Raw genomic sequence first — 15,576 nt, forward strand, 5'->3', positions numbered from 1 at the left:
CATTACAACACACAAGGCATTGTTGCCATCCACGACTGGCAGTATTTGACACCTCTCATTCTAATCAGCACTGTTTGTGTGTACTTTCTTGTGGGAAATTATGGGTATTCAGACAGGTCTTACCTAATTTCATTAGTACTTAATTGATCCACTTCATGCAAAAAATCTCAATTTACAAGAACAGAATACCTACAAGAAATGCTTGGATAGAAGTATTCAAAGAATTAAACAATGGGGTTGAAGACAGATGAAAACAAAAGATACCATTATGGTAAGTACAGTCCTATATTTATTATGCTAATTACAATACAGCAAAATCCCCATATGCCCCTGCTTTGTTAACACATTAAATCTTGAAAAACTGCTGTCTAATTGAACTTGATAGTGTTAGAAAATGATGCATCATCATTTTTTGGATATTTTCTGGGATTTTCTCATGCAGCTTTTCATGTCTTGTCATACTTTGAAACACAGTTATTGACAGAATATCCTCTGTGTTGTCAGAGTCCCTTTCAGTAAAGATATGTAAAACAACACAGGCTTGAATAATATCAATGCAAAAGTTCATCGCTATGGAGCAATTATTTATTGCCCATTATTTCAAATGAGCATTCTATTTACTTCCAATCCCTTGAGTGGTGATAGTTACAGATTACTTTTTGCAATCATCAGCTGATATCCAGCAAACAAGTGGAGAAGGTGTTTGCGCAGTGTGAAAGCTTCATTAGTAGTGATACCTTGGAATTTTTCGTACCAGCAGGCATATATTTTCAGGAAGCTCAAGTTCATTATTCAGCTGTGATTTATACTGAAATGCAATCAAATTACTCTCTGTGTTGTAACTGCCGACATCAGTATGCAATGAAGAGTCAAAGAAACTAGTACACCTGCCTAATATCATGTAGAGCCCTCCCGAGCATGCAGAAGTGCCGCAACATGACATGGCATGGACTCGACTAATGTCTTAAGTAGTGCTGAAGGGAACTGACACCATGAACCCTGCAGTGCTGTGCATAAATCTGTAAGAATACAAGGCGGTGGAGATCTCTTTTGAACAGCACATTGCTAGGCATCCCAGATATGCTCAGTTATTTTCATATGCGGGGAGTTTGATGACCAGTAGAAGTGTTTAAACTTGCAAGAGTGTTCCTGGAGTCACTCTGTAGCAATTCTGGATGTGTGGGGTGTCGCATTGTCCTGCTGGAATTGGACAGGATGTTTATGTAGGAGTCACCTCTCAGAGTCGTATCTAGATGTATCAGGGGTCCCATATCACTCTAACTACACATGCCCCACACCATTACAGAGCCTCCACCAGCTTGAACAGTCCCCTGCTGACATGCAGGGTCCATGGATTGAAGAGGTTTTCTCCGTAACCATAAACGTCCATCCGCTCTATAGAATTTGAGACGAGACTAGTCTGACCAGACAACATGTTTCCAGTCATCAACAGTTCAATGTCAGTGTTGACAGGCCCAGACAAGGTGTCAAGTTTTGTGTAGTGCAGTCTTCAAGGGTACGTGAGTGGGCCTTTGGCTCCGAAAGCCCATATCGATGATGTTTCGTTGAATGGTTTGTGCGATGACACTTGTTGATGGCCCAGCATTGAAATCTGCAGCAATTTACAGAAGGGTTGCACTTGCATCACACTGAACAATTACCTTTAATTGTTGTTGAAGGATCTTTTTCTGGCCGCAGCGATATCGGAAATTTGATCTTGTATTGGATCCCTGATATTCATGGTACACTTATGAAATGGTCGTATGGAAAAATCCCCACTTCATCACTACCTCAGAGATGCTGCGTCCCATCACTTGTGTGCCGATTATAAAACCATGTTCAAACAAACTTAAATCTTGATAACCTGCCATTGTAATAGCAGTAACCAATCTAACAGCAGTGCTAGACGCTTGTTGTCTTATATAGACATTGGTGACTGCAGTGTCATATTCTGCCTGTTTACATATCCCTGTATCTGATTACACATGCCTATACCAGTTTCTTTGGCACTTCATTGTAGATAAACATGGGTACTGTTAGTTAGGCAGAGGCCATAATTACTACAGATCCAAATTAAATGTGCCTGTAATACATGGGCCAGTCACATTAATGTGACCATGTGTCAAAAGCCTGAATAACCACCTTTTACAGTGCAGATGTGCCGGAAGAATGTCAGTGAGGTTCTGAAAGGTACCAACAGGGATGTGGAGCCATGTCTGCTCCAGTGCCATGGCCAGCTGTGGTAAGTTTCTTGGTTGAGGATCAGTGGCACCAACAACCTAACCGAGGTGGTTCCCTAGATCCTCGATTGGATTTAAATATGGAAAGTTTGGTGGTGAGGGGAACATGGTAAGTCACTCTGGTGCTTTTCGACCCATGCACGTACATTGCACACTGTGTGACACATTGTATTGTCCTACTGGTAGATGCCATTGTGCCAAGGAGTGGACATGGTACCCAAGAATAGATGCATACTTTTGTTGATCTAGGTGCCTTCCAAAATGATAAGATGTCCCAGAGAATGTCATGAAACCATTCCTCAGATTATAATGCTCCCTCCTCCGGCTTCAACCCTTCCAATGATTGTTGTAGGGCCATAGATGCCAAAGGCTATCTGTGTGATGGAGTGTAAAAGATGGTTCATCTGAAAAGGCCACCTGTTGCCACTCAGTGGATGCCCTGTTGCAATATTAGTAAACCAGTTTCCGCTTTCTTCGCCAGTGAACAGTAGTCAGCATGGGTACATGACACAGGTGCCTGCTGTGGAGGCTCAAATGCAAAAACATTCGCTGAACCATCTTTTAGAAGACACTGTTGGTAGTCCCTTGGTTCATCTGGGTGGTCAGTTACTCAACAGTTGCATATCTATTTGCCCATACACATCTTCGCAACTGTCATTCATCTGTTATCTATGACTTGTGGTGCACCACAGTTGGATAGCACCATTTTGACATGCATGGTATACTTCAGCCTCGGTGGCATGCAAACAGTTCACAAATTTAGCCTTTTTGGAAGAAAAGCGTAAAATCCAATGGTATGACCTTTCGGATGTCGGAAAATCCATTTCTGCATTATGATAATGACTGCACTGTTTTCCGTGTCCCTCAACGTGCTTTATATACCCTCCATTGTTAGTGCTGTCACGTACCATCCATGAGTGGTTGTTGCATATTAACATCAAACATAGGTGGTGTTCACATTAATTGGACCATGTGGAATGCAATTCAGAACCTGCAAGAGCTTTCCACAGAGCATATGCATAAAGTACGAAGAATAGCAGATAGAAGAGGTTGACAGTCTTAAATTCCTGGGATTACAATTTGATAATAAATTCAGTTGGGAGGAGCACACCACAGAACTGCAGAAACGCCTTAACAAATCTGTATTTGCAATTCGAGTGTTAGCAGACATAGGTGACATAAAAGTGAAAAAGCTTGCATACTTTGCCTACTTTCATTCCATAATGTCATATGGTATAATAATTTTGGGTAACTCTTCAAGTCAAACAAAAGTTTTCAGAGTCCAAAAGCGTGTAATATGTATTATTTGTGGAGTAAACTCACGGACGTCTTGTAGAAACCTCTTCAAAGAACTGGGTATACTAACTACTGCCTCTCAGTATATTTACTCCTTAATGAAATTTGTCCTAAATAATATATCTCTTTTTCCAACAAACAGCTCAGTTCATACATACAATACCAGGAACAAAAATGATCTGCACAAGGACTTGAAAGCACTTACTTTAGTTCAAAAAGGGGTCCACTACTCAGGAACACTCATCTTCAATAATTTTCCAGCAAACATAAAAAATTTAGTTACAAATAAAGATCAGTTTAAAAGGGGCCTGAAAGACTTACTAGTGGCCAACTCCTTCTACTCCATTGACGAATTTTTTAATAGAAACAAATGATGTGTTGTATATATTTATACTATTAGTATTGTTATTTCAGCTTTAAAAAAAATAAAAAAAAGGTGACTTGTTCCACATCCATGAGGATCTCCTCAACTTGGATCTATGGAACGAAAACTAATCTAATCTAATCATGAACTATTCAGATGGACCATCGAAATATGTTTTCCATTGATAGCTCCAATACACTGAGGGAAACTGACTCTTTATTCAAATTTTTCAGCAGTTTCCTTTCACTTCCTCTGGTTGTTGGTGTAGGGATACTTTTGTGCTGTAGAGACCATATACCTTGACATAAACTGTGTGATAAAAAGTAACTGCACGCATTAATGGATAGTAATATGGGGTGCTTCCACCCTTCACTTTTATGGTGACCTGAATTCTGTTGGGGACACTTTCAGTGAGGTGGAAGAATGTCTATGAAGGAACGGCAGTCTTTTCTTCCTCAAAGAGCCAATACTAGAGAAGGTAGTAATGTTCGATGCTGGGGTCTGGAGCGAAGTCTACATTATAGCACAATCCAAAGGTGTGGTATTGTGTTCACATCAGGCCTCTGGGCTGGCCAGTCCATTTCAGAAATGTTTAATGTCCACAGACCTTTGCCTCGCAGATATTGCTTTATGATAGGATGCACTGCCATGCTGACATAAACACCCATTGTCTCCAAACTGATTTCTTTACTGTATGCAGTACATCATGCTGTAATGTGTGTTCATATCCTTCTCCATTTAGCATTTGCTTAAGTGCAACAAGGGAGCCACACCCTAACTGCAAAAAACACCCTCATACTGTAAGACAACCAGCTCCTCTCTACTGAACTGTTTGTCTACACATGATGGCAGGTAATGTTCTCCATAAGATTGCCAAATTAATCCAAATTACTTGTTTCCAACCATCCACTGTCCATTGACACAAGTTGACTGGTGCATACTTAGTGATCTGGATATCATGCAATTTTTTGGAACCACCCTCTGCAATGCTCGAGAGTCCCTGATTGTCAATATGTGACATCTGCGTGGTGTTTTTTAAGGTATGGTTGTTCCTTTGTGTTTCCACTTCACAATCACAGTTGACTTGGGCAATTTTAGAACAACTGAATTTTCCTGACATGTTTCTTACTCAGGTGACATCCAATGACTAGTCCACATTTGAAGTCACTGAGCTCTCCTGCCTTATCAATTCTGCTATTACTGGTTTTCTACTGATAACACAATACCCCCTGCCTCCTTTTCTACTGGCGGATCTGCCTCTCTCACTTCTAGTGGCTAATTCCACATTATGTATAGGAGTCTGAATACTTTTTTAGAAATACATCTTCAGTCATTAACGGATTTCATTGTTTAATTTTTTTTCTCTGCGTTTCATCTCAAAAATAATAAAATTCTCTTGACTTTACATTCATTCTTCAAACTTTTCATACCCTTGCAACAGTTTCATCCTCTTAGAAAAATAAAATCTGCTTATATCCTATCCAACACAAAGCCAATCTTATACAAAATGCATTATTATGAATTTGTTCTTTTATTCTTATGCATTTAAACAATAGGGATTTTTGAACAAGTTTTCCTTCTCTGCACTTCTGATTCCTGAGAAACAAACTCAAATATGATAATTTCTTGACATGCCCTGCTGTGGATAACTTATGTTTCCACTAATACACACATCAAAAATAGTTTTGCGTCACCTCGGTTCCAAGAGTTCCGGAACCTGTACTGAAAATTGAAATAGACATCAACCTAAACATCATATCTGCCCTTTTTATTGCTCATGAAAACCACACGTTGCATGTTGTACCACAATACTGTGAGACCTTCAGAGGTGGTGGTACAGATTGCTGTACACACCATTACCTCTAATACCCAGCAGCACGTCCTCTTGCATTGATGCATGCCTGTATTTGTCGTGGCATACTATCCACAAGTTCATCAAGGTACTGTGGATCCAGATTGTTTCACTCCTCAATGGCAATTTGGCATAGATCCCTCGAGTGTTTGGTGGGTCACGTCATCCATAAACAGTCCTTCACAGTCTATCTCAGGCATGTTCAATAGGTTTCATGTTTGGAGAACATGCTGGCCCCTCTAGTCGATCAATGTAGTTATCCTGAAGGAAGTCATTCATAAGATCTGCACGATGGGGGCACGAATTGCCATCCACGAGAACGAATGCCTAGCTAATATGCTGCCAATATGGTTGCACTATCTGTTGGAGAATGGCATGTGTATGCCAGCCCCACATAATGCCACCCCAAAACAGCAGGGAACCTCCACCTTGCTGCACTCGCTGGACAGTGTGTGTAAGGCATTCAACCTGACCGCGTTGCCTCCAAACATGTCTCCAACGATTGTTTGGTTGAAGGCATATGTGACACTTATTGATGAAGAGAATGTGATGCCAATCCTCAACGGTCCATTTGATGTGTTGTTGGGCCCATCTGAACTGTGCTGCATGGTGTTGTGGTAGCAAAGATGGACCTCTCCATGGACGTCTGGAGTGAAGTTGTACATCATGCAGCCTATTGTGCACAGTTTGAGTCATAACACACTCCTGTGGCTGCACAAAAAGCATTATTCAACACCATGGCATTGTTGTTAGGGTTCCTCCAAGCTATAATCTGTAGATAGTGGTCATCCACTGTAGTCGTAGCCCTTAAGTGGCCTGAGCGAGGCATGTCATCGACAGTTCCTGTCTCTCTCTATCTCCTCCATATCCGAACAACATCACTTTGGTTCACTCCAAGACACCTGTGCAGTTCCTTTGTTGAGAGTCTTTCCTGGCACAAAGTAACAATATGGACGTGATCGGACTGTGGTATTGACCGTCTAGGCATGGTTGAACTACAGACAACACGAGCCGTGTACCTCCTTTCTGGGGGAATGATTGGAACTGATCGGCTGTCTGATCCCCTTCGTCTACTAGGTGCTGCTCATGCGTGGTTGTTTACGTCTTTGGGTGGGTGTAGTGACATCAACAAACAGTCAAAGGGACTGTCTGTGATACAATATCCACAGTCAACGTCTACCTTCAGGAGTTCTGGGAACCAGGTTGATGCAAAAGTTTTTTTATCTGTGTATTTAAGCTGTGTATTTTCTGGTCATCATCTGAGCAAGCCAAGAGGCTGATGACATTATGTGTCCCACTGTGGCAGCATTGCACTATCGAAAGGAAGGACGATTTGAGTTTAACCCTCCTTGATTACAAGGTCAAACAGAGATGGAGCACAAGTTCATATTATGGTAGGGTAGGGAAGGAAATTGGCCATGCCCATTCAAAGGAACCATCCAAACATTTGTCTTAAGTGCTTTAGGGAAATCAACCTGAGAATTACTGAGCATATGAAAACAAGTGTATCCCTTGTTAGTAAACAGTTGAGTAAGCATCTGCCATGCAAGGAATAAGTATACAACACAAAAATAAAATATTATAACAGTTGGATGTGTACAGAATGTGAAATTAAACAATTATGCGTATTTTGTGTTCAACCCTCAAGAGACCAAATGCTCTTTTTTACACTTTATTGAAACTTGAATTGCTGCAGTGACCTCATTTTTAAAAAGATTGCATAACACAGTTTGTATTGCAAAACTTACCTCTGATATTTCCCACTTTCATAGAGGATTGCTAGAGTGATAACACGGTTTCTTACCAGATATTGGAATAATTTTTCCATGTGGGGTGCAGAGAAATGACAATCAACAGACATAAAAAAGCCTAGCTCCAAAGAACAAAAACAGAAGCTACAATTGAAGAATTAAGAAGATTATAATTTTTTAAACAGTTGCTTAATAGGGTATGCTGCAGCCTTCCTTCACAGCCCAGTATGCTGCTTGGCCAACATACATAACAGCCTTGCTCACATAATTGTCAGCTCCCAGAGCCATTCCTTATGCAAAGTAGAAAACCTATACTGCGTAATATCTGTCCCATACACCTCCATACCATGACTTATTCCAATTCTGTCATGCAAGCCAATTAAAATGACATCATGGTTATTATTTTGGGTGATGAGCTGTGGGGAGAGAAGCATTTATACACCGACAACTGTTTCCTGAGATTCACCGTATTGTATTGCAATTACATTGTTACTGAAAATGCATGACTGGCTGTCAGTTTTCTGTGTAAATGCAACAGTGCATGGAACCATAGCACATTGTTGTTACTTGTTGCTTATCTCCTGCTTGGAGAATCAGTTATTGAGTGACTTCTGCAGTTGATGAAAACGGACAACCCTTGACTAAGACAATCCTTCCACTGAGAAAGAAATTGTTGTTCACTTGAAAGTTGTATATTGAAATGGAGATTTGTTTTTGTGAGTGATTCATCAGCTGCTAGCCACAGCACCAATAATTAATCCTCTGTAGGTCTTCCTATGTTTTACTACAGCCTTCTGGCACAGCAACATTCCTATAGACAACAAACTTCACAGTGCTTCTGACACTAGTTATTTGGAAAATACTCCTTTTTCTTTATTTAACTTACACGGTATTATTTCTGCTTCATTTTTATTGTAAATTATTGAAAATTTCTCATTCCTATGGTAACAGCAGGTGCACTGAGTCCAGTACGCCAACTGACTGAAAATGGTGGAGGTCAGTTATAAGGTATTGTTTCTTCCTTGACAATATGCATGAAATCAATGAGTGTTGGAAGGTGGAGGAATGAAGTATAGTGTTTATGTTCTGCATTCCATTGGCTTATATTTAATTATAAAGGGTGGTAAGCTGCTCACCTGAAGAGGTACCATTCATTAAATATAATTTTTTCCATAAAACTGCTTACATCTTTAACATGTAATTGTCTGCAGAATAATGCCCCAATTATAAAAGTAAAAATCAACATTTTTAGCAATCTCAAGTACATTCTTATGGCTACACAGATAAAAAAAATCAACATGCAGCCATTTAGTTGCAGAAGTCCTATTGTAAAAGAAGCCACATCACAAAGATTTCTGCTGTCAAAATCAGGGTTGACCGAGATAACACAGTAACTGTAAACTGGACCACATTGACGTTCAGCACACAGAAATGAATTTCAGATGCTTCTCTGCCAGTGTCTTGCAACTGTAATAACTTGTTTCAGTTCTACATGTGAAACTAATTTTATGGCTTATTTGATTCCAAATACTGCTGTGATTACGTGCTCAGGCCAATGTCTTAAGAGATTCTCACAGACTGAGGCGTGGCACCTTATATCGCCCTTGTCTAGAGCCTGTATATCAGGAGAATGACTCATGCGTGCATAGCGACTGATGGTATGAAGTGGGTTCAGTCGAGTACATAGTTCTAATTTTCATCCACCAGAGTTCAGTAGTGCACAGAGACACAGTCAAGAAACAGGTCAAGAGAATGTTTTTGTAAATGATTCTGTTTATTTCTTGAAGGCTTTCTTGTTTATTTATGCCTGTACACATGCGTGAATGTGGTCTGAAGTAAATATGTAGATCATTGTTCTAGTGCTAAACGCTGTATGAACTAGCGTGAGAAATTTTTAAGACAGTCTGAGTGCAGACGATGGGGAATTTTGTTTCATTTGTTTCATAATATATTAAGTAAGTTTATGGTAAAAGATTAAGTAAGTTTATGGTAAAAGGAAAGCTAATTTGAGTGCAAATGAAAATAGTTAATAAGGTAAAGTATAAACAAATATCAGAATGTTAGATACTTATTTCGGGAAAAAATACAGTCCGAAAGTGTGTTATTTTTTGATTGGTTTGTCATGAAAAGCACAGACTAACGTGGGAGAGTAAAGTTTTTTTTATGGGCCTTAAAGAAAACTGACCAATCAGAACAGAGCATTCTTCACGCTTTTCTCTCTAAGATAGAGAATGCTTACAGCAGTCAAAGCCTAGCGTTTCAATGGTACAGTCGTGTGTAGTATGAGCACTGAAGGAAGTTATAATTTGCCGGTTTTAGTTGTGTTATATGCCTCAAATGTGCTTTAAAGTGAAGGCATACTTATCGTGGTATGTTTTTTAGAAAGTATGAATTTTTTAAAGTAATTTTGTGTATGAGAAGACAGTAATTCTGCATGGTATATTGAGCAGATCGGTGACCAAAAACTTGAGTGCATTAGACACCAATAAACATAATAGTGTGGTGAGCATTTTCATTTAAAAACAATCCGTGCTTAATAGCTGTTCAGATGTTGGCAAATACATTACCATAAACTTGCTAACGTGAATGAAAGGGTTTGTGCATGACTGTTAGGATTAGCACAGGATTGGCAGTGAATGTATAATTCTCAACTTCAGAATATACCTAAATTTTGCCAGCATTTTTACCTTTTGTTCAAAATTAAGACCTTTTCCTGATTCTTAGAATAATTATGTTGTATGCAGCCTGGTGCGAGTTGCAGTACGGTAGGTTTCTGCTCAGCTTTCCTACTGGCGATATGCTGCAACGAGTTCACAGGTAGGTGTGGGTAAAAAGGAACCATGCCGCCATAAGACCTCGTACCAGATGTTTAACAAATATACTAAGATACAAAGGGTTCTAGGAAAGTTTTGCAATACAACACAGCAAAAGTCACAGGAGGCTGATTGTTGCTGTGTTCTAAGAATACTTCAGTCTGCATTGTAGTGTGCCAAGTCTGTGGGTGCAGTCATTCACTAGCAGGGTTAGTTTGAAAAGCTTGCTATGGCATCATGTCATAAAGTGAGATTCGGGAAGTTCTGAGGTACAACTTCGTACATCATGTAAACAGAGACCAGTGCTTTGAAAAGATGACTCTTGCTCTTGGTGATGTGTGCCCACATCATACAACTATATTCAGGTGGTGCAGAGAATTCCAAACAGGAAATTTCACTCTGGAGGACTCAGAGGATGGGAAGGCCAAGATCATTGGTTATGAAGGAAAACACTAATGCTATGAGGAAAATGTGAATGCTAGACAAAGACAGGTAAGCAACATATAAGCCGATAGAGGATACCTTGGAGCTAAATGCACCAGCAATTGTTCAATTCTGCATGATCATTTGCAGAATAAAGAAACTTTATTGTCTTTGGGTGCCGCATAGACTGACGGAAGAGCAGATTACATGACATGTAACTTGTTGCCGGGAGACGTTAAAAAAGTTTTCTAAGGAACAATTTCAGTATGTGAATAGCATCGTGACAGGCGATGCGACTTGGCTGTACTATTATGATGTGCTGACTAAGACTCAAAACAAAGTTTGGGTCTTTGAAGATGACGACACACCCGTGACTGTCAGAAAATCCCTATCAGTAAAGAAGAAAATGATACTGTTCTTTTTTCAAATCATGTGGAATTGTAGAGAGTGTTGTTTTGGACACACAGAAGACAGTCACAACTAAAGTTTCTGATTACGGCTTCAAAAAGGTCTTGGGATCAATCCCATGTTGTTCTTACATTTTAACTGACTCAGTTACAACTCTGTATACAAAGTTTTATGTATACTGTTTACATCGCATCACTAAGTGTATTTTTAAGATCTTGCCAAAGAACTTGATCTTTAAGTGGACACACACAAATCCCAGTATATCACACACATTGAATTCCTAATAAATTATAACAAACCATGAAATTTTACAGATATTTCATGTCGCAAAAGAAATTCATCAGCAATCAGTGTTAAGACCCATTTCAATTAATCTAAATAGTCTCTAAAAGTGAAGCATACAAAATTTTTGAAAAGAAAGTCAAATGTTTCCTGAAATGATTTGTCTAAAAGTGTGAAACAAAAAATATTAGGGAAATGTTTGGTGCACTTTATTTTCTGTTCATGATTCCGAGCATCATTCAAAGGCACGTAGAACATTTCTCTGAGCTATTTATTTCTTTTATACAAATCATTTCATAAAATATTTGACCAGTTTCTTTCATTTTTTATTTTCAAGTTTTATTCAGAAAGCATCTCTTACTGACTCCTTGCTTGCCTTCCTACCGTTTTCTGTTCTCAAAAATCCTAACTTTGGTACTTGATTTGAAGGAAGCCTTTTTGACATTTAAATATTGCACCAATGTATCTTTTTGTGTGCAGATGAAATTTTTGACACTTCATTTACATAGCTAGGCAGCAGCTTTCTTTGTTGAAATATTTCAGTTTTTCCTCAACTCATTAATTAAGTTTTTGTTAAGTACCCCGATTACTTTCAAGCAGTTAAATATTTTCATGCAAAACTAGACCTCATGCTGGTCACTTTGATACCCTATTTACCTGTTTCTCTCTCTGTGTTTGGCTGTGAAAAATCTGACAAAACCTCATGGTGTAATTTATAGGGAGTCTTGTTTTCACTCTGCTCATGCGTTTACAAAAACGTATCAAGTGTTAATCATACTATAAAATAGCCCTTTCTGTGTACTGTCAACATCTAAAAATCGTTGTTCAATATCTTGAACCGTTTATGAGATACAATTTTTACAACCACTTGATTGCAGAAGCGCAGGAAAGGTTTGGATGAGCCGCAAATGACCCATCCACAGATATAACAACCAATATCTCAAGAATGGAAAGAGATATCATTCCGGTCTAAACTCTACATACAATTTAGATATGTGGTTATATTTCATATGCAATAATTTAATACGGAAAGTCTAAGCAATGTGATTTTGCCTCTGCTAATTCTTAAAAATTTCATGTAGCCGTATACTCAATTTCATGCAGCATAGTATCTATGACGAATAACTAAAATAAATTCAGATCTTTGTCGAGCAAAGATATCAAGCTGTAAGATGCAGAAGAATCAAATTTTTTCGCCAAACACTTTTCTCTAAATTGGGTGATAAGTATTTAATAGCTGCTGTTGTGTCCACACCACGGCTTTGCCGAGAAGACGCATGGCTGTCATTCTGTCATGCTTACTGCAGCGACAAGATTGAAACACGTCTGAATTCAAACGTCGCCAGTTGCAGCACAAGACAGGCAGTGACACAGATGTCGCTCACATAGGACACTTCCGTAATTATACCTGCAGTTGTGTTTTGTCGCCTGAAGCTGTCGTGCGCTCTCGGTTGCTTCTGTAGGAGGCGGCCTAAGTGGTACACTGAGCAGTGGCTGCCCAATGTCATCCAATCTTTGAAGAAACTGCAATTGAAATCAAGAATGGACGTTTGGTTCCTTCATCACGACAATATTCCAGTTCATAGAGGTGAAGCAGGCATAAAATATATACACAGTACAGGACTGAAACTTCTTGAGTCCAGATCTTGCTCCTTGTGACTTTTCACTGTTTCCGCACATGAAAATGAAGTTGAAAGGAGTGCAGTTTTAAAAGTTATGAGCACCTCCTGAGGGCTTGGGAAAACGAGTGTGCCTTACTCCCTACAGAAACTTGGGAGAACTGGTCTACGGATTTGTTTCAGAAGATGGAAAGATCTATTCAATGCGGCGGAAATTACTTCAAAAAAATTAAATAAATAAAGCTATACTGCAAAACTTGCCTGGTACTCTCTGTACTTTCCAACTGAATGTCATCAGCATATTATGCCCTAAGAGGCCTGTCATCAATGGCTTTATTACATACTGTTCATATGTACACTCAATGATTAGCCCTGGAATTCTTTCCTGGGAAACAAATACACAAAATATGAAACTATTTTTCAAACTTCACAAGGTGTAGTTAATATGAGTACCAATCTATTACGCACATAAAATATATCCTTGGTAACTACTGCAAAAACAGCTCTGACTGTGACCATGGAACAAGATACAGATTGTAAACTTACAATTAGCAAGAAAGAATGAACATAAAACATTTAGTACCAAGGAATAAAATTGCTGAATAATTTGCCTAAGGAGATTACTAAAACAAAACTATTTAAAATGCTTGTGAACACACTGGAAGTTTTACCAGCAGGCCAGGCCAAGGCGTCAGGCTCTTTCTGAGCTCAACATGTTCACTCATAATGCACAGATGTCAACTCAGTTTTTCAGACAACCAAAAGGGGTGTTGCCAAATATGTAAACCACACACAGTCGTTATGATCCTGGAGTTAGCCGGTAGTGTGTAATGAGAAATTAATGGGCAGCGAGCACCAGTGTTTTACATTACTAAATAACTTCATTGCAAAACTGTATTGTACACTAGAGATACACTGGTTGAGGTTGTGTTGTTTTAAACATATTGACCTTGCATTTTGGGAAGTACAGGAGATCTTATCTCCATCTTGTTATTCCGATTTAGGCTGTCTCTGGTTTCCTTAAACTATTCCATGGAAAGTCTGGAAAGGTTCCTACTTCTTATCCTTGTCAAACTAGACATACAAGTACAGACTATCCATAATGAAACTTCCAATTTCAAAACAATGTATAAAGAGAACCACTGCTCAGAATGACATCAAATTTTAACAGCATGTTATTGATACAGGGGAAAATGACAAAGGTGGGAAAATTTTCAAAAATTTGAGCAATAGCATCAGAATGTGCACACCAACAGACACACAGCACACGGCTGTTCCTCAGTTTGCATTCAAAATGCCCAACATGCCTGTCTCCAAGGAGGATTGCTTGCTGTTGGTAAAGCTGTTTTACAAGAATGGTGACTGTGTGCCAATAGCCCTGCAGAAATTCTGGACACTCAAGGGTATGAAAAAATGCATTATTCCTATGGCTGCAAAGGGTGTGCAGAAAATGATTACAAAATTTGAAAAGACAGGTTCTTTCGAAGTGCAATGTGGCAGAGGCTGAAAAATAGTGATCTGACATCTGTCTGAAATGTGGCCACATCAGTGCAGGAGGGGTTGAGCTGTGACGTGCAAACATGCAGTACCCAGGAAATTGCCCGAATGCTGGATGTGCCTGCGAGCACAGTGCATAAAATCCTATGAAACATCCTCCATTGCTTTCCGTACAAAATCCCCCTTTTTCAGGATTAGCTTCCAGCTAACCTGTCAGCCAAAACAAATGTTAACTCTGGAATTTCTTGTTTGCATGGGCAACAGAAAATTTGCATGGACGTCAACCAGTAGCATCTCATTCTGCAGAGGTGACTCTGTGGTCAGGTTATTGGCATTGTTTATCGTAGGGCTGTATTTTTTCAAGGAGATGAGTCCTGCAGGTCACGTCACCTGTAGTGTCACTGGTAAACGCTATGAACCATCAGCCATAATTTCTCTACAGACTGGCCAACCAGATCACCTGTGTAGGACGGACTTCTGGCTGTGGGGTTATCTGAAAGATGGTGTTCAGTGTTACAGTTAAAAATGTAGTTCAATTGAAGGCAAACACTGCAAAACACATTCCATGCATGACCCCCAAGACACTTCGATCCACTGCGGAACATGCCATTTCTCGATTTGTTTGTGGCAGAAAATGGTGGTCATCATATTGAACAAGTCTTGCTCCAGTCTCATGACAATTAGAAACCAATGCCATTTTATTTTTGTTCTCCAGGATACTTAAAAACAGATTTTTCCCATCCAATGTGGTATGACATTTCTCTGTTGGACTGGCTTCCTAGCTAACAGTGCCACAATTATTGACTGCTGAACTTGTGCAGTCATGCATATTTAACAGTACACATGGTGTAATGTGCAGCTCAAACAATAGCTATTGTTTTATGATTCACTGGCCATTTGTAGCCGACCCCATTTATGTTACAAAGCTTACTGCGCCGCCTGTTGGTAAAATTGTTTTTTGTTTTACATTCTATCACCCTGAAATGATACATTGTTCAAATTTGACGTCATTCTGCGTAGTGGTTCTCTTT

This window comes from Schistocerca gregaria, chromosome 4 (assembly GCF_023897955.1).
Source record: "Schistocerca gregaria isolate iqSchGreg1 chromosome 4, iqSchGreg1.2, whole genome shotgun sequence".
In the NCBI taxonomy this organism is placed as follows: Eukaryota; Metazoa; Arthropoda; class Insecta; order Orthoptera; family Acrididae; genus Schistocerca; species Schistocerca gregaria.